At 42.2% G+C, this 23801-nt stretch overlaps 1 long non-coding RNA gene and 1 pseudogene across 2 annotated transcripts; one reads left to right on the top strand and one right to left on the bottom strand.

Annotated features, from left to right (window-relative positions):
• Nucleotides 1–203: 203 nt before the first annotated feature.
• LOC138432012 (uncharacterized) lies at nt 204–23767 on the bottom strand. 2 transcript variants are annotated; one of them, XR_011253861.1, is made up of 2 exons: nt 23402–23767; nt 204–518 (listed from the first exon to the last, which is right to left on the bottom strand). It is a non-coding gene; the product is annotated as an uncharacterized lncRNA (long non-coding RNA). The 2 variants fall into 2 exon arrangements; XR_011253862.1 differs by lacking the exon at nt 23402–23767 and adding an exon at nt 21881–22029.
• LOC138431996 (zinc finger HIT domain-containing protein 3 pseudogene) lies at nt 12181–12600 on the top strand (annotated as a pseudogene).
• Nucleotides 23768–23801: the final 34 nt, after the last annotated feature.

The following is a 23801-nucleotide window of genomic DNA, read 5'->3' as shown; positions in this document are numbered from 1 at the left end:
TGACTTCTACTATTTGGAATCCTAATTGTTTGACTTGGATTTTTAAACAGTTTATAAAGACCTAATACATTTCAAAACCACTTAATATTTGTACACACTTCAGAATAGTTCATTTTAAGGGAAGAAATATACATGTGTGTATATATTTGTATACATGTAAAAATCAATTTGTATATACGTAAAAATAAAAACCATGACAATTATTGTGTGAAACAATGATTTAAATATTTCTATTTTTTTCTGGAACCAGTGACACAGATAAAACATTCTTACATAAACAAAGGCATGGAAGTGTGAATTGCTGAGGGATGTTCAGTTCAGTTCAGTTCAGTTCAGTCACTCAGTTGTGTCCGACTCTTTGCGACCCCATGAATTGCAGCACGCCAGGCCTCCTTGTCCATCACCATCTCCCGGAGTTCACTCAGACTCACGTCCATCGAGTCAGTGATGCCATCGAGCCATCTCATCCTCTGTCATCCCCTTCTCCTCCTGGTGTTCAGCAAATGCTTCTATTTGCCCTGAAAATCAGATGTATGAAGGGGCATAGTAGGAAATAAAATTGGAATGGCAGTTGAGAGTAAGGGTCTTAAGTGATAAGCCCTTAAACTTCACTGACTGCTCACTCAGATTCTGAACGGAAGAGGTGATAAAGAATAGTGGTTAAGAACCCAAGTCAAGTGAGAGAGATCTGAGTTCCAAACCTAGTTCTGCCATTTAGTAGTTATATTTCCTTTCCAAGAGACTTATTTTTCCTAAGCTTCCATTTTCCTATCTACAGAATGGGGTTAATGATGGTACCTACTTTGAGGGGTTGTTATGAAGATTAAATAAGATGATAGAGAGAGAGCCTGGTGCCTGCCACATAGCAAATATTCTGTAAATATTAGTGACTACCTGATAAGAGCTGTGCTTCAGGAATATTAATCTGGCAGCAGTGTGTATAAACGATATAAGTACATGGCTTTCCTTCTTAAAACAGAACCAGAGCCTTCCAAATTTGTGCCAAGAATATTTCAGAAAGTTGACTCTCTCGGTGGAATGGCATGTCTCTGCAATTGAATTACCAAGATTTAGAGGCTACTCTGAAGGTCAGGGGAGAGGGAGTCATGACTGCATTACTGTTTGCTATACTCCAGTGTTCCCGTACACTGTTCTATTTTTAAGCACTGAAATTCAAGTATTTTTGTTGGTGTAATACCATTATCCTAGACATTTGTTGACAACTTTATTTACTCTCTTTAGGTCCTCTTCAAACCCTCTTTCCTTCTGCTCTAACCCCCTCCTCATCACTACCACCATAAACTCTCCCATCCCCTCCTTACCACCCAGTTCTAGTAACTCCCTACCTCTGCTAACTTCTTCATCCTCCACTACCGCTCTCTCAGCAAAAATACTGAGTGAGGATTAGATAGGAAGAGCCTCTGAAGTAGGAAATCTCCCCACAGGAGATGAAGAAGAGTCAGATTCAGCTAGAGCTCACAGGAGATAAGTCATTTACAATCAGAGGAAGTAGCCCTGAAAACTCTACGGGTTGTAAATTGGACAGGAAAGTTTAGAAGCTCTTCCAGACCAGCTACAACAGAGATGATGTATGTGTGTGGATGTGTGTGGGGGTATAGGTGGGAGAGCAGTAAAGCTGCAAAAAGCAGCAGAGCCAGTAGTGGCTAGAAGGATATTTTGTCATTTTAAAAAATATATTAAATAATACTTAGTTACCTTAATATTTTTTAAACTTTGTAAATTCTAAACATGTAAAAAATTCAATATTTTAACTTTGCAGGAAATCAAAACAGAAACATTAATAACATAATTTTGTCCTAGTATTGTAACTACTCACTAAGAGAGGAATCAAAGATAGTTTTAAGTGTGAAAAACCATTGAGGACAGGTATAAAAATAGGGAATGTCAAAGCAGGATTATCAAACATTGTCCTGTACTATAAAATATGATGTCATGATATGGATCCCAAACTGTTTTATTTCTTTTTTCTTTCACTCTTTTTTAAACTAAAGAGAGACAGTAAAGAGAGAATTTTGTAGTTTTCCTTTGCTTTCCTTTGGTATCCACACCAAGTACCAAAATATTGGATTTTATTTCATCATGTGTTCAGAATTCATAGCATTTTTTTTTGAAAATTAGTGAAACTGCTGCTAATTCACATTGTTGTTGTTTAGTTGCTGAGTTGTGTCTGATTCTTTGTGACCCCGCAGACTGTAGCCCACCAGTCTCCTCTGTGAATGGAATTTCCCAGGCAAGAATACTGGAGTGGGTTGTCATTTTCTTCTCCAGGGGATCTTCTGGACCCCAGGGATAGAACCCATGTTTCCTGCATTGGTAGGTGATTCTTTACCATTGAGCCACCTGGGAAGCCCTTCTCGCCTCAATAAACTTGTCTAAAAAAATAATAATAGTGAACAAGCAAAAACAAAAGGTGATCACTATATCACTATATCTAACAAATCTGTTAGAAGTGCACCTAGAATCAAGGCCAGTTGGCTCTCAGTGAGAATTGAAGAACATTTCCCATAAATGAAGTCCATGAACTCGGACATATAAACTTCATGACCTCTATTTTGGTAGCTCCAGGTGGTTTTTCAGAGCTGAGGGCATAGAGATGTTCCTCTGCAGAATCATCTTCAGTAAACTCTTTAAGTGTGGGCATCTCTTAGGGTTTTATTCTCTGAATAACTGAGTTGTCACATAAATTATCTCTAGAAGATGAGTTGTACCACAGTCTAACAAGGGGTATTTCGCTCTTCCAGGATTGCACCAGCAAATCATTAGGTTGCAAAGAGAACCTCACAGGATTAAGCCACCTGGAGTACAGACAATAACTATTAAGTGCAGAATTTAAGAGCTAAAGGAATCTGGGATTGCCTTGCAGAATACAGCTAATTTTCAAAATGAGGAGTCAAATAAATATCAGTTGAACACTGTTCTGTTACTGATTGCTTCCACTGCATTCATTTCCCCAAAGGTGGTACCCAGATTTTGCTGAAGGCACACCATTTATGGCCACATGGCTTAGGTAATATAAATGATACCTCTGGTTTTAGAAGTAGGTTCTGATAGACTTATGGCAATATTTCTGGTCATAATAATTCATTCAAGGATGGGAATATGACCCAATTTAGGCCAATTACACTCAATTCTTAAACATCTATTTGAATGAATAAGAATCTCTCTTAATTGCATAAAATCCATATACACCTAGATTCAGGCAGCTATCCTGAACCAGGAAGGGAGAGCTTGCTGAGGATGAAGACAGTCTCAAGAAAAACTAGAAGAGAAAAACCAGGTCCTGGTCACATCTTTTGAGTTGTTGGATCAAGCCACACCTGAAGCCATATACTTGTGGACATTTTGGTAATGTGCACTAATAAATTCCGTTTACTTTTCAAAGTCAGTTTGAGTAGGATTCTTTGTGTGTTACTTGTTGTTCTAACACAGACCCCAACTGAATACAATTCTGATGCTAACCACCTGCAGTTGGTGCAAGACTACACAAGTTTAAGGGCACAGTTCTCAGCAAGACTGCCCTTACATCAGATGCCAGCCACACTCTGAAGGTCCCCAGGTCACCCACAATTCTGACAACTGGCAAAAATTCAGGGATTCCCACGATCCCCTCAGGTTCAGTAAGTCACAAGAATAACTCACCGAACTTAATGACTCAGGAATGCACAGTTTAGTCAGTTCATTTGTGCCTGACTCTTTTCGATCCCGTAGACTGCAGCACGCTAGGCTTCCCTGTCCTTCATCAACTCCCAGAGCTTACTCAAACTCATGTCCATCCAGTCAGTGATGCCATCCAATCATCTCATACTCTATTGTTCCCTTCTCCTCCCACCTTCAATCTTCCCCAGCCTCAGGGTCTTTTCAAATGAGTCAGCTCTTCGCATCAGGTGGCCAGAGTATTGGAGTTTCATCAGTTCTTCCAATGAATATTCAGGACTGATTTCCTTTAGGATGGACTGGTTGGATCTCCTTGCAGTTCAAGGGACTCTCAAGAGTCTTCTTCAACACCACAGTTCAAAAGCATCAATTCTTCAGCACTCAGCTTGCTTTATAGTTCAACTGTCACATCCAGACATGACCACTGGAAAAACCATAGCTTTGACTAGATGGACCTTTGTTGGCACAGTAATGTCTCTGCTTTTTAATATGCTGTCTAGGCTCGATATAGCTTTTCTTTCAAGGAGCAAGCATCTTTTAATTTCATGGCTGCAATCACCATCTGCAATGATTTTGGATTTCTGAAATATAGTCTCTCACTGTTTTCATTGTTTCCCTATCTATTTGCCATGAAGTGATGGGACCGGATGCCGTGATCTTTGGTTTTTGAATGTTGAGTTTTAAGCCAGGTTTTTTACTCTCTTTTTTCACTTTCATCAAGAGGCTCTTTAGTTCCTCTTCGTTTTCTGCCTTAAGGGTGGTGTCATCTGCATATCTGAGGTTATTGATATTTCTCCTGGTAATCTTGATTCCAGGTTGTGCTTCCTCCAGCCCAGCGTTTCTCACAATGTACTCTGCATATAAGTTAAATAAGCAGAGTGACAATATACAGCCTTGACGTACTCCATTTCCGATTTGGAACCAGTCTGTTGTTCCATGTCCATTTCTAACTGTTGCTTCTTGACCTGCATACAGATTTCTAAGGAGGCAGGTCAGGTGGTCTGGTATTCGCATCTCTTGAAGAGTTTCCCATCTCTTGAAGAGTTTCCCATCTCTTGAAGAATTAAGTGCAGGAATGCACTGCACTTTACAATTACAGTTTTATTTAAAGGATACAACCAGGGCCAGCCAAATGAAGGGCAGGGTGAGACCTGGGAGGGTTATGAACATGAAGTTTCCATATTTCTGCCTGGGGAGCCAAGACGTGTCACCTTCCCAGCACACATGTATTTACCAACCAGGAATTCCTCTGAGCCTCAGCATCCAGAAACGTTATTGGGATTTCATTAGGGAGGCCTGATGCATTGGGTCATTAGCCACATGATTCGACTCAATCTTCAGCTGTGTTAGAGATGTTTGCTCAGGTTCCCCCTCCTTGCTGTCCCCCCTGCCTGTGCATGAATTCAATCCCTCACCACTTCTCACCTGAACCCTTAGTATAGCTTCTTGGTTCCCATTCTTATTCCATGTCAGTTTCTCACTGGTTGGGCCTCCTTATTCTAGCAGTTTCTCTGCCTTGATGAAGCCCAGGAGATAGGCTTAGTCTGGAATAGTACAGGTGGGAGTTCTTCATCCCTAGTTAACCTGCAAAGTCCAAAGACCATCTTAAAGATCTTGTTACCTGAAAGAGAGAATATAATTAATGGGAAATTTAGGATGCTTCTCACTATTCTCTCATCTTCTTGTCAAATCTGTCTTTTTGAGGTCCATGTCATCCATCCATTCATCTTTTATCCCTTCTGAATGCAATGATCTTCCAGATGCTTGGCCATTTTCCTCACCTGGCTCATGGCTTTCCTGTTCCTTTCCTGGGCAATTATAAAGTCCACGTTGCCTCTCAGCTTCCTGTTCCCATTATCTCCAATCCAATGAATTTCTTCTTAACTCCATGTCATCCACAGTTCTCTTCTGTTGTCATGCTGCCATGTCTCCTTAGACCCTCTTATTAATTCTTATGGCTTGAGACACAGTCTGTGTACTCATTACTCCTAGTTACTCTTCGAGTTCAGGCTTCTCTTCTGAAATTCATACCTCCATATTCAGCTGCCTGTTTAGCATATCCCTTACATGACTCACACTCAGACATCCCAAACTCAACTTCTCAAAACTTATATATTGCTTCTTTGAACTTCCTTAGGCAAATCTGCTACATTTCAGCAAATGATACCATCAGCCATTCAACTGTGCAATCTACCTTTCTCATTCCTTCATTTATTCTATCAAGTCCTATTCATTTTACCTCCAAGATATGTTCTGAATCTGTTTACTTCTCAACATCCCCAGTGCTGCCAACCCAAGTCAATGTATCATCCCTTTTTGCCTGGACGATTGTAGGAGTGTCCATCAGGCCTCTGTTTGTTCTTGGATTCTTTCAACCCATTCTATACGTAGAGAACATGTATGTAAGTTGTTGGTTTTTTTTTTTTAATGTACACATTTTGTCTTTATTCTCCTCTGTAAAATATTTTAGAGGCTTTCTGTTTCCTCGGAGGATGTTGTTCAAGATCTTTTGCATGTTCAACAAGGGCCTTGCATAATCTGGTTCCCTCAGTCTTTCTGGCTTGCCTCCTGCCACTCTCCCCTCTGTTCACTGGGCCTGTCACACAGGCCTTGCTCTTTTCTGAAGATACCAAGCTCCCTCACGCCTCAGAGAGTTTATACATACAGTCCCATCTACTTTGAACATTCTCAACACCCTACTCCCATCTCCATCTACCCCTTAGAATGTGACAGAAGACACAACTAAATAAAATACAACTCTCTTTCCTTAAGAGCTCTTGGTTTAAGAGATTTGTGCTGTGCTGGGCTTAGTTGCTCAGTCGTGTCCAATTCTTTGTGACTCCATGGACTGTAGCCTGCCAGGCTCCTCTGTCTATGGGGATTCTCCAGGCAAGAATACTGGAATGGGTTGCCATTCCCTCTTCCAGGGGATCATCCCAAAACAGGGATCAAACCCAGGTCTCTCATTGCAGACTGATTCTTTACCATCTGAGCCACCAGGGAAGCCCAAGAATACTGGAGTGCATAGCCTATCCCTTCCTCAGGGGATCTTCCTGACCCAGGAATTGAACCAGAGTCTCCTGCATTGCAGGTTGATTCTTTACCAGCTGAGCTACCAGGGAAGTCCAATAAGAGACCTACATGTAAGCAAAATAAATAAATAAATAAAAATTCCACTGCAGTATATAAATGCAATAGAAGTATGGCCAAAGGAAGAAACATTTATCTCTCTCTAAAAGTCAGGAAAGGACATTTAAATAGAAGAACCAGATGTCCCCAAGGACAGAGGCAAGGACTTGAGGTGATATAAGCAGCTTGGCATTGTTGGAGAGTAAAGGCAAGGGGGTTGTGGGAGATAACTTGGATGCTGTGTTGATGGTTTTATCCAATACACAAAGAGAGTGTCCTCCATAAAAGAGTCTATGTAGAAAAATATGAATACATATCAACTACAGTGCTATCAAACTGGTAATGTTGAGAGAGAAGGGCCTCAATAGAAGAAGGTGAAGGCAGGAAATTAAGTATGAGAATGTTATGATAGTCTTGGCAAGTGGGGATGGCAACTGAATTAAGGCAAAGGTAGTGAAAATGGAAAAGGAGATGGGCAGAAGATATTTTTAAGGGGGAGGATTTGATAGGACTTGAGGACTGAACAAAACATGAATTCTTGCCTTTATGGAGTTTGCATTCTACTATAGAAGGCAGATAATACGTCCAACAAACAAATACATACATGACCCAATCCTTGTCATGCTACAAGCTATGAAAGAAAACAGAGCAGAGTAAAATCCCAGCAAATGAAGGAGAGAGTTATTTTAGATGAAGTGGTCCCTGTGAGGGGGTGACACCTGAACAGAGAAATGAGCTATGTGAATATCTGGGGGAAGAGTATTTTAGGTAGAGTGAACAGCAAGTACAAAGGTCCAGAGATGAGAATGTTCTTGTCATATGTCTGAGGAAAAACAATGAGACTAGTGTGATTGAAGTACAAAAAAAAAAAAAAGGAAAGGGAGAATGGAAGAAGATAAGGTCAGAATATAGCAAGAAGCACATAGATCATGGAAAAAACCTTGAGTTTTAAGTGTGATGTGAATCACTGGAGGGTTTTGGAATAGAGGGTGGCATATCCTAACTTATACTGTAAAAAAATCACACCCAGAAGACTACAGTGGGACAAGTGTGGAAGCTGGGTAGCCAGTTAGAAGGACGGGATCTGGGTGAGAGATGATGGCAGTTTGGACTGGAAAAATAGTGATCAAGTTGGTGATAACTGATCAGTTTGGTTTATATTTTGAAGGCAGAGCTGATGCAACGTGTTGATGGATTAAATGAGGGTAGCAGAAAAAGAAAGGAGTCAACAATGACCCCAATATTTCTGGCATGAACAATAGGCTGAATCACTGAGCCATTTACTGAGATGGAAAAGATTGATAGACAGGAAGTCAAGAATTTGATTTTTAGACATGTTTAGTTTGGAATACCATTAGACTCCCAAGTAGAGTAGCTATTGGAGATATGAATCTGGAGTTCAGGAGAAAGGTTAAGATATATAGTTTTGGATATATTGGCATATAAATGATATTTAAGATGATAGAACTGGTTAAAATGAGTATAAGCAAAAGCTGAGAAGTCCAAGGATGGAACAGTAGAATAAGGCTTAAAGGTTGAGAAAAGAAGGAAGACCCAACAAAGAGACTGAGAAGGAGTGTCCAGTCAGGTAAGAAGAAAATCAGTAAAGGATAGAAGCCAGGTAAAGGTAGTCTTTCAAGAAAGAGGAAATAATCAACTGCTTAAATGTTGCTATTAGGTCAAGCAGTTTGAGAACTGGATTTGGCAACATGAAGGTTTTTGGTGACCTTGATAAGAGAAGTCTCAGAGAAGTAACAGGGATAAAAGGTTTTAAGTATCATAAGGAGTTAATATACAGTAGATAAAAAGAAAGTGAGAAGATTCTGTACATCAAGAGGAGCAGAAAAGTAGTGCAGCAGCTGAAGAGACATATGCTGTTTAAGGAGGGTTTCTTCAAGAAGGAAGGAAAGACTGGTGATGCAGAAGAAAGAGGAACATAGGTGAAGAAGTAAAGTTCTCAAGCAGGTGAGTTCTCTGGATATTTGAATATACAGGCCTGGAGCTCACGAGAGAGGTTAAGGCTAGAGATACAGATTTTGGAATGATTAAACTATATATGAAAGGGGCAAATGTGAAACTAAAATAAATTGGGACGAATGAAAAGCAGAAGCCAGGGAATAGCCACAGGTATCAAAAATTAGAGGAAATAAGGGAAGTAGATCCAGTAAGGAAGACTGAGAAAGAATATCCCCTATTTTCCAGCTATTTTTATGCTCACAGCCCATGGCATATTGTTTCACTTCTCATGCCTGTAAAGCATTTCCTTCCCTGGATTCATACCCATCTTTCATAGTACTTTATAAAAATCTTCATTAGCACTTATTTCACTGCATTTACATTATATGTCTGCTTCTTCCACCAACCTGAAAGCTCCCTCTGCCAAAAACTTTATTCATCGTCTTATCTACAACTCTTAACATAATGCATAGAAGGTGCTAAATGAATGAGGCATGGAGCAGGGGGAAGTTAATCCACAAATAGAGTGTGTGATATATAAGCATAAGAAAGTGTGAATATGCCTTTTATGTCTTTCTGAAAGAAATAGACATGTTGGAAAGAATTCACCAGAGAAGCCATCTGGCATATTTTTTTGTAGAAAGGTTTTGAATTATGAATTCAATTCCCTTAAAATAGAAAATATAGAATTTTCTCTTCATTATTATCTATTTTGATGTTTTATTTTTCAATGAAAATTTCCACTTCATCTGAATTGCCAAATTTATTGGTATAAAGTTGTATTCTCTTACATTTTTAATGTCTATAGGACCTGTGGTGATGCCCCTTTTTTGTTGTTGATATTGATAATGTATTCTCTTAAATTCTTCTTTGATTAGTCTTTCTAGAGTTGATTAACTTTTTTAGTCTTTTTGAAGATTAGTAAGTTTTGCCTTGTTGACTTTCTCTCTTGTTTTTTTGCTATTTCTGATTGTATCTTTATTTCCTTTTTAAACTGTCTTTGCATAAATTGCCTTTTTCTAAATTTCCATCCGTGCTCTGAATTCTGACAGTAGTTCTCTAGCTAAAGTGGCCCACTGGAGAAGTCTCAAGTCTGGAAGGAGTGGGCTTGCATTATTACTCCACCATGCTCAGTCATTAGCTAGGAGCAGGTTGTGGGAAGTGTGGCCTCAGTTGTGAACACATTGGCGGATCTACATCAATATCTGAGGTCATCAATTAACTGTGTACCACAGCAGGAAATCCAGTGGCTCATTTTCAGAAACACCACAGTCCACTCCTTTCCCCACAGATCTACTTGCTGGTTTGGGGGAAAGCTCTTCCATGGATCTCTCCTTCTGAAGAGAAACTTGGAAGAGGGTTAGTGGAATGAACTACAGAAACTGGTCTGGAGACCACGATTGATACTCATTCTCTCCGTTTTCCACTACCTACTCTAAATTCTTCTCACCTGCAGTTACCAACTTAGCAGGTCTTGATGGCTTATGTGGTGGTGTGGTTCAAACTTTTATTTCTGTGGAGACTGAGCTCTTAGTAACCACATCCTTCTTGGGCCAGAGTTGCTGCATGTGTTCACAGTTACAGTGAGGCAAGGGAGTATCAGGAGATGCCCAAGTGGATCACATGGAATCTGTAGAAAGCAGTGATACCTTCTACTGATCTGGGACAGTTTTCCTTGTCAGGATGGTGACTTCTCTTTTCATCTACTGGTCCCTTGAATAATGAATTCAAAGTGCCCTGGTGCAATCATAGCCCATAGTTCAACAGAACCTTTGTTATGACCCTTGACGGGAGTGTAATCCCTTTGGGGACCAATACTTCCAACCCTACATATTCCAGATTTGTGGGTATTGGAAACAAAAAATCCTCTAGTGGGTCACTGGTAGTAAAGGTAAGTGGAGCTATTTCTGCATCCACTCCTTGGTCAGTGGACCCATGTATTTTTCCTACCAGGTTCATAAAGGCCAGGATTTAATGTGTATAACATATCCTGGATGATAGCATCTTGCTTTTTCAGAGTTGCCACTGACTGGCATTTCACTTGAACCTTTAGAAATGTCATTCTAACTCTTTATCAGGTCAGTTTTTTCTGATTGGTGTGGTACTGATGAAGTCATAGGTCCACTCTCGCACTTTTTTTTTTCTTTTTTTACCATGAAACAGTTGCCTGTTTGGATGCTACATTATGCAGGATTCTGTGCCTGTGGATTGGACATCCCACAAACCCCATGGTAACCCACAGTTATCATGAAAATGAACTATTGGCCCCTCCAGAATGGAAGGAACCCAATGTTGTCAACTTGTCACCAAGTAGCCAACTGTCTCCCTGAGTAACAGATCCAAACTGGGGGCTCAGCATTGGTCTCTACTGCTGATATGTTGGGCATTTAGGCATCAGCAGCTAGGGTGGCCTTAAAAACTTGGAGTCCAAGCTTCATGGGCCCACAGCTAGCTTCTGTCTTCCATGGTGGCTCACTTGGTAAAGAGTCTGCCTGCAATGTGGGTGACCCAGGTTCAATACCTGGGTCGGGAAGATCCCTTGGAGAAGGAAATGGCAACCCACTTCAGGAGCTAGCTTCTGTCTCTACCACTGTGGGCACACCATTTGTGTGCCTGCATTAGTTTCTTAGAGCTGCATTACCAAAGTGATTTAAACAACAGAAATGTATTTTTAAACAATTTTTAAAATAATTTATTTATTCGTTTATTTATTTTTGGCTGCGCTGGGTCTTCAGCAGTTGTGGTGCATGCACTTAGTTGCTCCAGGGCATGTGGAATCTTTCTGGATCAGGGATGGATTAAATCCGTGTTCCCTGCATTGGCAGGTGGATTCTTATCCACTGTACTACCAGGGAAGTCCTAAACAATAGAAATAGTCTTACATTCCAGAGGCTAGAAGTCTGAGATTAAGGTGTCAGAAGGCTTGAGTCCTTCTAAGGGTTGTGAGGGAAAACCTGTTCCATGTTCTCTTCCCTAGCTTCTAGTGGTTTGCTGGCAATCTTTGGCATTCCTTGGTTTTTACTGCATCACCCTCATCTCTGTTTTTATCTTCATGTGGCATTTCCTCTGTGTGTCTGTCTTCATATGGCCTTCTGCTTATAAGGATACTGCTGCTGCTGCTAAGTCGCTTCAGTCATGTCTGACTCTGTGTGACCCCATGGACTGCAGCCCACCAGACTCCTCCGTCCATGGGATGTTCCAGGCAAGAGTACTGGAGTGGGGTGCCATTGCCTTCTCCTTATAAGGATACTAGTCACATTGAATTAGGGCCCATCCTACTGCAGTTATGATGTCATTTTAACTAATTACATCTGTGAGAACCCTATTTACAGATGTCACATTTTGAGGTATTAGGGATTAGAACTTTAACATATAAATTGGGGGGAGGAGGCAGGCGCGGAGCGTGTCCCAGGAGAAACCATGGCATCGCTCAGCTGTGGTACCACTGTCTGCGTTATCTGTTTGGAGAAGCCCAAATACCGCTGCCTTGCCTGCCACGTGCCCTATTGCTCCTTGCCCGGCTTCTGGAAGCACAAAAGGAAATGCAAGCCTGCAACTGGTTTTGTTGAGAAAAAAATAAGATCAGCTCTCACTGCAAAAACTAAAAAGTCTGTGGAAAATGAAGATGATGAAGACAACTCTGTGGCTGATTTTCTCAGTAGTGATGAGGAAGAGGACAGAGTGTCTTTGCAGAATTTAAAGAATTTAGGGGAGTCTGCAGCACTGAGGAGCTTACTGCTCAACCCGCACCTCAGACAGTTGATGGTTGACCTCAGTCAGGCAGATGACAAGGCCAAGCTTATGCGGGCCTGCACGCAGGAACTCGTTTGTGGAGTTTGAGGACTGCTGCTTGGAGCCGTCTCAGAACGAGGATCCTTAGGGTAGATGACTATGCTTCTGCTCCTCCTAGGAGGCGATCATGTGTGGGCCTTGCCCAGGGCAGCGCATCCACGACTCAGCGGCTGATGTCAGGTGGGCCACCCCAGCCCCCTCTCCAGCACTGCAGGCTGGGGCACAGGCAGGTGAAGGTACTCACGGTGGCAGACCCGTATGGAGAGAGAACTTGACGTTCAAATGGTTGTTTTTTAGTGTTTTATTTTTGGTACAATTAAGACATAAATATTCCCTGAGTTTCCACACCCATTTGAGTAAAAACTTGCTCAGTGTTTCTAAATAAAATTATGGTGTGATGGTTAAAAAAAAAATGGGGTGGAGGATACACTATAACCCACAATAGTTCCCATCAGACTGGTTCCAAGGTAGCCAATGATTAAGGCTGGTAATGACAATTGGATGAGTTATTCTACTTCATTGTTTAGTACCTTTTCCCTGGCAAGTGCAAAATGTGTTACAAAAATCTTCACAATTCATGCCCACTCCTGTATATCCACCCATAAGACTCTACCCTAGACCTTCTTGTCTTTGATCTTTCAGGCCTTTTTCTTCCCAGCCCCCTACCAGCGAGCCAGGCCGTTGACATATGCCCAAGCATCTATATATATTTACTTCAGACTGCTTCTCCTAATAGACAAACCAAATGACCAGGGACAATGCTTGTAACTCTACCCATTAGGAAGATTTTTCCTCTTCTCTATTTTTCAAAGCTTATCAAGTATGTAGCTATAAAGGAGCCACTATCTAATTTTGGCTTACACCCACATACTAAGCTGACTCATCCATAAACCAAACTCAGCCTTTATCCCTCCTCCTTCAGCTGGTCAGCTGTTGGTGCAGCTATGGTGGGTGACATGGGAGTCTGGATTACTTGGTCCTGCAGCTTACAAGTATCTCAATTGTGCTTGAGGTCCATTTCAGATGTACTATTTCCATCTTATAATAAATGCTACTGGGTCCATCTGAACACCAAAAGAACCCAGACCATAACGGGCAGTTCTGGGCACAGAGTCATTTGGAGTCCCATGGTTAAGTGTTTGGTTTCTACCAATGTGCAGTATCACACTAGTTGTTTCTTAAAACTCAGGAAATTTTCTGCTACAGATAGAATGCTGCTACTGCTAAGTCACTTCAGTCGTGTCCGACTCTGTGTGACCCCACAGACGGCCCACCAGGCTCCACTGTCCCTGGGATTCTCCAGGCAAGAAAGAACATTGGAGTGGGTCACCATTTCCTTCTCCAACGCATGAAAGTGAAAAGGGAAAGTGAAGTCACTCAGTCGTGTCCTGACTCTTCGCGACCCCATGGACTGAAGCCTACCAGGCTCCTCCATCCATGGGATTTTCCAGGCAAGAGTACTGGAGTGGGCTGCCATTGCCTTTGGCCCTGCTCAAATCCCAGGGACTGCACTTTGATTTTTCCACTGAGGCTTACCATAAGTTCTGTCTTAATTCAGTTTGGGCTGTTATAATGAAATACCATAGACCGGGTGGTTTAAACCACAGAAATTTGTTTTTTGACAGTTTTGGAAGCTGGAAGTCTGAGATCATGGTGCCAGCATGTTCAGGTTCTGATGTGATCCCTCTTCCTGATTTGGAGACAGTCACCTTCTCGTTCTCACTCTGCCCTCATGGTGGGTGGGGGCAGCCAGGGAGAGCTATCTGGTGTCTCTTCTTCACCATCACGTTGGGAGTTAAGGCTTCAACATATGAATGGGAATGGGGACAAATTCAGTCCGTAACATTCCACCCCTGGCCCCCTAAAATTCATGTCATTCTTACATGCAAAACACATTCACTCCATCCCAACAGCCCCCAAAGTCTTAACTCATTCTAGCATCAACCAAAAAGCCTCCTCTAAATATTATCTAAATCAGATATAGTAAGACTCAAGGTATGATTCATCCTGCGGCAAAATTCCTCTCCAGCTGTGAATCCGTAAAATCAGACAAGTTATGTGCTTCCAAAATACGATGTGGGGGGAGGGGCAGGCATATAGGATAGGCATTCCCATTCTAAAAGAAAGAAACAGGAAAGAAGGAAGGAGTGATGGGTCCTAAGAAAGTTCAGAATTTAGTGAGAAAAATTCCATTAGATCTTGAGGTTCGAGAGCAATTCTCTGGCTCAGTGCTCTGCTGTCCAGGTCTTACAGGGTGGCAGCATCACTCCCAAGGCTTTGCTGTCTAGTCCCACTCCCAAGGCTTCAGGAAGAAGCCACCTGCCTGTCAAAACTGACACAGTAGCCCTGACGACCATCTATTATTCTGTCCTGTCCAATTCAATAAATCCAAAAGCCATCCTTTATTTTTTCCTGTCTCTGTCCTCTTCCGTTCAAATTGGCAGTGTTTCTGCTCATGTAATCCCTATACTCCATTTTAAGTAATAATCTAGTAACACTGTTGGTTTTTTCATTCAAACACGTTTTCTCATTTTTTGCAATATGGGTAGGCCGAGAGTCTTCTAAGTCATCAAGTTCTAGTTTCTCTTTGCTTTCTAATTCACCTCTCTCCTTTCATGTTTTACTCTAAGTAATAAGGTAAGACCAAGCCTTTCCTTCAGTACTTGGCTTAGAAATCTCCTTAGCTGAATATTCCATTTTATCACTCAAATTCTACCTTCCACAAACACTAGGACACAATTCAGGCAAGTTCTTTACCATTTTATAACAGGAATCACCTTTCCTTCAGGTTCCAGTAACATATTCCTCATTTCCATCTGAGATCTCACTAGATTTTCCCTTAATGTCCATATTTCTAGCATGTAACTTAAAATTATTCCAGCCTTTACCCCTTATTCAGTTCCAAAGCTGCTTCTGCATTTTACTTATTACAGCTGTACTCCACTGCTCATATCTGTATTAGTCAGGGTCCTCCAGAGAAACAGAATAGGAGTTAGATATAGATGTAAATTTATTATAAGGAACTGGCTCACGTGATTACAGAGGCTGAGAAGTCCCAAGATCTGCAGTCAGCAAGCTGATGACCTAGGAAAGCCAACATTCATGTCCAGTCTGAGTTCAAAGGCTTGAGAACCAGAACACCTATGGTGTAAGTTCCAGTCTGAAAGCTGGCAAGCTCAAGATCCAAGAAGAGACAAGGTTTCTGTCCAAATCTGAAGGCTAGAAAAGACCAGTGTCCTAGCTATACAGTCGGGCAGTTGTAATTCCCTTTTACTCAGTGTTTTTTTGGTTCTATTCAGGTCTTAAATTGATAGGATGTGGCCTACCCACATTAGACAATCTGCTTTACTCAGGGCAATCTGCTTTACTCATTCTACCAATCCTATGTTAATCTTATCCAGAAACAAACCCCCACCCCACCCCAGACACACCCAGATGTTTGAGCAAATTATTTGGGTACTCCATGGCCCAGTCAAGTTGACACAAAATTAACCATCACAAGCTCCAAATTGCATCTTTTCCCACTCTTGACCCCTCTAATACAAGAGTCTGCTGGAATATATGGCCAAAGTGACAGAGATACTTGTATAGGAGACCGGACCATCTGAAGAGCCCTTCTGTTCTGGGTCTCAAAGCTGGAAATCTTCTGTTACCTAGTATATAAGCTGGAGAAGTATTCCCAGGTATGGAATATACTGCCCCAGAAGATGAAGAGAGATACCAAGCCCTGTGCATTCTTTGTGGGAGGGGATACAAGATGCAACAATTTATTTTTTACGTGGAAGGATGGACCCTTAAAAACTTCACTGAAGTGACAAATCCTTGAATCTTTGCAGCATTTTTCTACTCTCTGCAGCACGGGTCTTTCCAATGCCTCCAGCATACTAGCCACCTCTTGCTTGCACTTGTCTGCCTAGCATAATATCATCTATGTAATGGGTCAATGTGATATTCTATGAATTGTCCAGGTGGTCCAGATGTCTTTTGACTATATTATGACAGAGGACAGAGTTAACTTATCCTTGAGGCAAAACTGTACATAAGTATTATTATTTACCCCACATGTATGTGAACCTTTTCTGATATCTTCTCTAATTAGAATGAAAAATAATTCATTCAACAAATCACTGGCCATACACCATATCTTGATGCCTTATTAATCTGCTCTAGCAACAATATTATGCCCAGCACAGCAGGTGTGATTAGAGCTGTTACTTGCTAAAGCCTGCAACAGTCTACAGTCATTCTTCAGGATCCACCCAGTTAGTTTCTGCAGGGGCCAGACTGGCTAATTAAATGGACACATGACAGGGACTGGGTTTCCCAGGTGGTACTAGTGGTAAAGAATCTGCCTGCCCATGCAGAAGACACAGAGATGTGGGTTTGATCCCTGGGTCAGGAAGATCCCCTGGAGGAGGAAATGATAACCAACCCACTCCAGTATTCTTGGAAAAGTCCATGGACAGAGGAGCCTGGCAGACTACAGTCCATGGGTTCATGAAAAAGCTGGACACGACTTAGAGACTAAACAACAACAGCAGCAACAAATTACAAGGTTGGTGCCAAAGTAACTGTGGTTTTGCACTGTTGAAATTTGCCATTTGATATCAGAATATATTCTTAAATGTGGTTATGTTATTCATCATTTTAATGTACATTTCTTGCTCTTTTTTTTGCTAATGAATTATTACTTGCTATGTATTTTATATATATTTTAAACTATGGAAATCATGTTAGACAAAAAAAGCAAATAAAAGCGATTTTCTTACTCAAGTTCAAAATGGGTCATAAAGCAGCACAACTTGCAAGGTCAACAATACATTTCTCCCAAGAAGTGCTAATATACAGTGCAGTGGTGGTTCAAGAAGTTTTGCAAAGGAGACAGGAGCCTTGAATATGAGGAGTGTGGTGGCCTGCCATCTAAAGTTGACAATGACCAACTGAACCATCAAAGCTGATCCTCTTACAACTATACGGGAAGTTGCCCAAGAGCTCTACACTGACCATTCTATGGTCATTAGGCATTTGAAGCAAATTGGAAAAGTGAAAAAGTTCAATAAGTGGGTGTCTTATAAGCTGACTGCAAATCAAAAAGAACTGTCATTTTGAAGAGTCATCTTCTCTTATTCTGTGCAACAACAATGAACCATTTCTCAATCAGACTGTAACATGCAATGAAAAGTGGATTTTACGTGACAACTGGTGATGATCAGCTTAGTGGTTGGACCGAGAAGCTCCAAAGCACTTTCCAAAGCCAAACTTGTACCAAAAAAATAAAGGGTCAGGGTCACTGTTTGATGGTCTGCTGGTGGTCTGACCCACTACAGCTTTCTGAATCCCAGCAAAACCATTACACCTGGGAAGCATGCTCAGCCAATTGATGAGATGCACTGAAAACTGCAACGCTTGCAGCTAGCATTGGTCAACAGAAAGGGCCCAATTCTTCTCCATGACAATGCCCGACCACACATCGCATAACCGATGCTTCAAAAGTTGGATGAATTGGGCTACAAAGTTTTGCCTCATCCACCATATTCACCTGACCTCTTGCCAACCAACTACCACCTCTTCAAGCAGCCTGACAACTTTTTGCAGGGAAAATGTTCCCACAAGCAGCAGGATGCAGAAAATGCTTTCCAAGAGTTTGCCTAATCCTGAAGCATGGATTTTTATATGATAGGGATAAATAAATTTATTTCTTGTTGGCAAAAATGTATAGACTGTAATGGTTCCTGTTTCGATTAATAAAGATGTTTGAGCCTAGTTACAAAGATTTAAGATTCAGGTGCTCTCGCACCTAACTGTCAAATAGATCAATTCCAATTACATACACAGGAACTGAAGAAATGATCATTGGGTGGGCCAACAGACACCATGGACCCACTGTTACTGACTTTAGCAAGGACCCCATTTACCACAAGGCCCTCATAAGCTTCCAGTCTAACAGGGGGCCATGACAATGCTTGGGTCTCAGGGTACTGAAATCCATTTTTTGAGTCAATTTTCTGGTTATCCCTCTTCCACATGTGCAGTCACTATAGTAAATGGCCACAGGTCTCTTTGGGGAAGGACTGGAGAATTATTACATGTATAACTTGCTGAAGTGATGCAGGATCTGCCATCTCTTAGTCAACGGATTTCTGATCTGAAAAGTGGCCCAAATCCAGACACTGAACAAGGGATAATGACTTTTTGGCTAGGGTTGGGGGTGAGGGGGACCATCTTCAGTCTCCTATTTTTCCATCTTGGCCTGTTTTTGGTTGTAGATGTTAACTTTACCTCTAGAGATGCTAGGCTCTATATCCGTCTCCATAATTCCCCGTGGGTCAAGGCCCTTGGCTGACAATCTTGTCAGATGTTGCTAATCTTTTTAATATTTGTGGCCTCCCAGTGATTAAATGCCACCATCTGGCCTATATTACTTGGGGGAAGGGGGATATCATTCCCATAGTTATTAATCAATCCCAGCTCTGTTCCAACCCCAGACTGGTCCTATGTCAGCCCAGACTGCAGAGAACTCCTTGGTGATGCTCTTGCCCCTCACCAGAGGATTTCTGACGGCCTTAGTGAATGGTGTGTTTCCTGGGTCTTCCTGTGGAACATAATCCTCTGATGGGTCCTCTGGCCTCACACCTATTCCTGCAGGCCCACTTCCCTGTCTTTTTATTCATTCTTCTACCACATGCCAGGGCAACTGAGACATTTCTACTTTACTCAGCATTGGCCATCACTTTCTCTAGGTTCCTAAAATCCCCCCTGCAGTTTGTTTCATCCCCAAGGGTTTTGGCTATGGTGTTAAATCCTGTGCCTCCAGAAAGTGCTCCTAATTCAATGAATTCCTGATTGTAGTCTTATAGTCCAGCCCCTTCGATCAAGCAACCTCAAAATTCAACCGCAGGATGCTCTCCTGGCTTCTGTCTGTATATGCTAATTCTTACAGCTCTTTGTATATAATCTCTTTCCTTCTGTATCAGGCCATGTATGTTCTCAGCTGGGCTTCGGTAGGACTTAACTCTAGTAAATCCTGGAGGAGGAAATGGCAACCCACTCCAGTATTTTTGCCTAGAGAATCCCATGGACAGAGGAGCCTGGCGGGCTACAGTCCATGGGGTCGCAAAGAGTCAGACACGACTGAGCAACTACTACTACTGCCCTGGCAGCCAGTAGAGGAGGAGGTAGAGGCTTCTATGTTGCCTTGTGGGGCAGTGGCTCTGCAGTGTCTTTCAGCATGAAGGGAGTAATAAGAAGAGGCAAACCACCTCTGCAAATTTTGAGAGTTCATGCGGGGCTTGCAGAACTAACGTCCTTACAGACGTCCATTCAGATGCACTATCTCTTGTTTCAGGCTTTCTCAACTGGGGCCCTGACCTGTTGTCTCTTTGATGTCTCGAGTCAGTGGCTTAACTGTCAGCTCTTCCATTATAGGAGATAAAAGCCTCTTTGAAAGCTACTAAAGAGGCCCACTGTCTCTCATTCTCAACCATTATCCAAGGGAGAACCCTTGCTTTCTCCTTATTCCTTTCCAGAGTGTCACTACAAGTGCAATAACCAGTAACTGCCCTTACAGGCATGTTTCTCCCCCAACCACCATGCATTTCACATGCCTGAAATTGTACCTGCAAGGGCTTTCTCCTCCACTAGGATGTGTTCCCAAGTTGTTCTTAGTCGCTCGGTCATGTCCAACACTTTGCGACCCCATGGACTGTAGCTCACCAAGCTCCTCTGTCCATGGCGATTCTTCAGACAAGAATACTGGAGTGGGTTTCCATGTCCTCCTTCAGGGGATCTTCCCAACCCAGGGATCAAATCCTGGTCTCCCGCATTGCAGGCGGATTCTTTACTGTCTGAGTTAGCAGGGAAGCCAGGTTACTAATGATTAAACCTTTAGCAACTGGATCACCAACTGTGTTAGTAAGTACCCATGCCCTTATACTACTCAGGAAAGCGTCATCTTTGTTTACAAGGTAGTGAGTGTGCCAGTCACACTTTCTCCACTTTCTATGTTTTCTTGGACCTCTCCTGGTACCACCTGTGCTAGTTTGGGCCCTCTAAGAGGCAGTTGCCAAAGTGTGATTTGACATGTACATCAGCTAGGGCTGGGTGGCTTAAACAATAGAAACTTATTTCTCACTCTTTTGGAGGCTAGAGGTCCAAGATCAAGATGTCAACAGGTTTGGTTTCTTTCGGGGCCTCCATCCTTGGCTTGCAGATGGCCACTTTTGCAGCATGGCCCTTCCTCTGCACACATACCCCAAGTGTCTCCTTACGTGTCCAAATTTCCTCTGCTTTTAAGCAATCAGGCAAACTGGGTTAGGGTTCACCTTAACAGGTTCATTTTAACTTATGTCTTTCAAAGACTCATCTCCAAATACAGTCACATTCTGAGGTACTGTGTGTTTAGGGCTTCAACATATGGATCCTTCAACATATGGATCTTGGGGAAATCACAATTCAACCCATAATAACATGCAAGATATTTATTAGGGGAGCTATCTCTCAAAGATAAAAGGAAAAGGAGAAGGGAAGGTGGTAAAGTCTGCAAACTGTGACTGTGAAGTCACATACCTGACATCTATGCAGAGAAAAAGGAAAGGATTGAGTAGGCAGGTCTCAGACTGCAGCACAAATTGAAGAAACTCTAAGTTAGGCTGGTGGGTCCTCCAGTCAAAACTGCCCATCAGAGGAGTCCCAAACGTTACAGCAATGAACCACATGAGCAGCCATGTGCAGTCATTTATAAGCCAGACAACTACGGGCACATAAAGAATTCCGTTTAGGGACCACTTCTTACTGGTTTCTTTGCGTAGTGTTTCCAGTCCACTCTGGCTGTCCTGCCACACTTTATTTTGCTCCAGGACCCATGTGCCTAGCTCTCCAAGGTGTTTATATGTCTTTCTATTTTTTGAGTCCAGCTCATTCTCTGTTTACTTCATTCCTTTCCTTTCTGCCTATGGCTTCCTTATTATTTTTTTTCAGAGGGATATCCAGTTCAACTTTCGATGAAACATTTATTGAACGGGATTGATTACGGGCAATAAACTACAGTAGGTGCTGGATTTTTATGCCCTAATGGTCTACTTTCTTGGGAGAAAACAAGATTTCCCTTCTTATCCACAATCAGAGCTACCTGCAGCTTCCTTTCACTTATGATATATAGGGCACAAGCACATTTACCCTGAGAATTCTACATTCAAATAATTTTTTGAGACATTCACCATAATATCTGATATTAATAAGGGCTGCAGAGCACCCTGCATCCCTGGATGTTCAGGATATATTATTATGCTTGAAGTGAGCTTCCCTGGTGGCTCAGCAGTAAAGAACCCACCTGCAATGTAGTTTGATCCCTGGGTCTGGAAGATCCCCTGGAGAAGGAAATGGCAATCCACTGCAGTATTCTTGCCTGGGAAATCCCATGGACAGAGGAGCTTAGTGGGCTGTAGCTGTAGTCCATGGCATCACAAGAGTCAGACAGGACTTAGTGATTGAAAAACAACAACAACCTATTTAGATACATAGGTAATATTTATGTAGGTATGTATAAATAGTTCAGTTCAATTCAGTCGCTCAGTCATGTCCGACTCTTTGCGACCCCATGAATCACACATGCCAGGCCTCCCTGTCCATCACCAACTCCCGGAGTTCACTCAGACTCACAGTATATTTCAAAAGAACTTCAGAAGAGAAAGCATAATGAACTTAACAAAGCATAATGCAGCTTAACTATGGCCTTTATAATAGAAAGGCCATATTAAGCTGACCAGAAACCTGAGGGATAAATCTAAAAGATGTCTGAGGATTGCTCTTGGAATTTCTCCTCAGTTTTATCAGCGTCAAACTTCTTACTGGCTGGAGGACACAAAACAAAATTCCAGTTGAACTCATGAGGGAAGGACATAAAGGATGGGGAAAACAGATACCAATACTCAGAAGGCTTGTTTCTATATTTCCCTTAACACTGAATTGCCTTGATCATTTACAAACCTAATCTGAGGCCAAGTCAGGAATTTGAGAGAAACAGGCCTGGAGAGGTTGAGGCCTTGACCAGTGGTATATTATTAACCAAAAACGGAACGCTGGCGTTTCTCTTTCAGTCATACACCACGCACTAAATGACTTCCTAACTGGCTATCTTTCTTGAACGTATCATTTACAGCTTTCTATGAAGCTGTGAGTGTGCTCTCCTACCCTTAGGGAAGGTAAGTTAGAAAAACAAACAAGACATTGCTGCCAGTTAATTCATGGATAATAGAAAAAGCAGTGAACAATTTGAATCCCAGATCCAGAGCTCTGGGTCACTAGGTTGAAAGCCTGTAGTACTAGTGGCTGGGGGGTAAGAATGGAAGTCCCCTACACATGAATGAGTTCCCTTCCAAGAGCGTGTTAGTAAGTCCAACAAAGTTAGCCTAAGCATCCAACTAACACAATCGGCTATATAGTACTGTACTGTAATAGGTTTCTAAATACTTTTCACACTAATATATAAAAAACAAACACAAAAAAATAAAGAAAACACTTTTAATCTATGGTACAGTACCTTGGAAAGTACAGTAGTACCAGCTACATCACCACTGCTTTAGCTCACTTCGGGATATCTTGGCCTTCAAATAAAGATACTATACTACTGTACTCTATATACTACTGTAAAGAATACAAAAGCAAAACCACTTGTAAAGGACGCACACATGTGACAATGTGAACTATCTTAGGTAACTGGACAGGGGAAGGCACTTCCCACCTTTGAAAGTTTGCAACTTTCAACTTTGAAATTTCCTATGTAGGAGACTTCCTGTAAAATTACCCTGGCCCATGGGGAAACTTCAAGACCTTCCTACCAACTAAAACTCACCAACTTTTCTCAACAAACGAGCCATGGGAAGGGTGAGCTGAAGTGAATGGACTCGCTCACAGCACCGGTGCAGACGCAAGCATTTCCCAAGTTCAGTCCTGCAGGCAGTCACAGCACCTGGAGGGAAGTCTGCGCCAGAGCCGGAAGAGCGGGGAATACAGCTAACAGCCGGGCGGGTGGACAGCGAGGAGAGCCTGGGACAAAAGCTCTCTGATGGGGACCCATCAAACCAGGGTTCAGACAGTCTGGCTCGCCATAAAATTACCCAGTCGATAATCTTGGGACAGGTTGACCACACGCCTTCAGTTCCGAGCGCCCCTGGCAACCACTAGCGATTTAAAACGGAAGAACGACCTTTGTCCCGCCCACCCTGGGCCACCGGAGGCCCGGCGGGTTAGCT

The sequence above is a fragment of the Ovis canadensis genome, chromosome 1, assembly GCF_042477335.2.
Source record: "Ovis canadensis isolate MfBH-ARS-UI-01 breed Bighorn chromosome 1, ARS-UI_OviCan_v2, whole genome shotgun sequence".
NCBI lineage: Eukaryota > Metazoa > Chordata > Mammalia > Artiodactyla > Bovidae > Ovis > Ovis canadensis.
The sequence above is the reverse complement of the archived record's forward strand: the minus strand, read 5'-3'. Positions and strand labels throughout refer to the sequence as shown.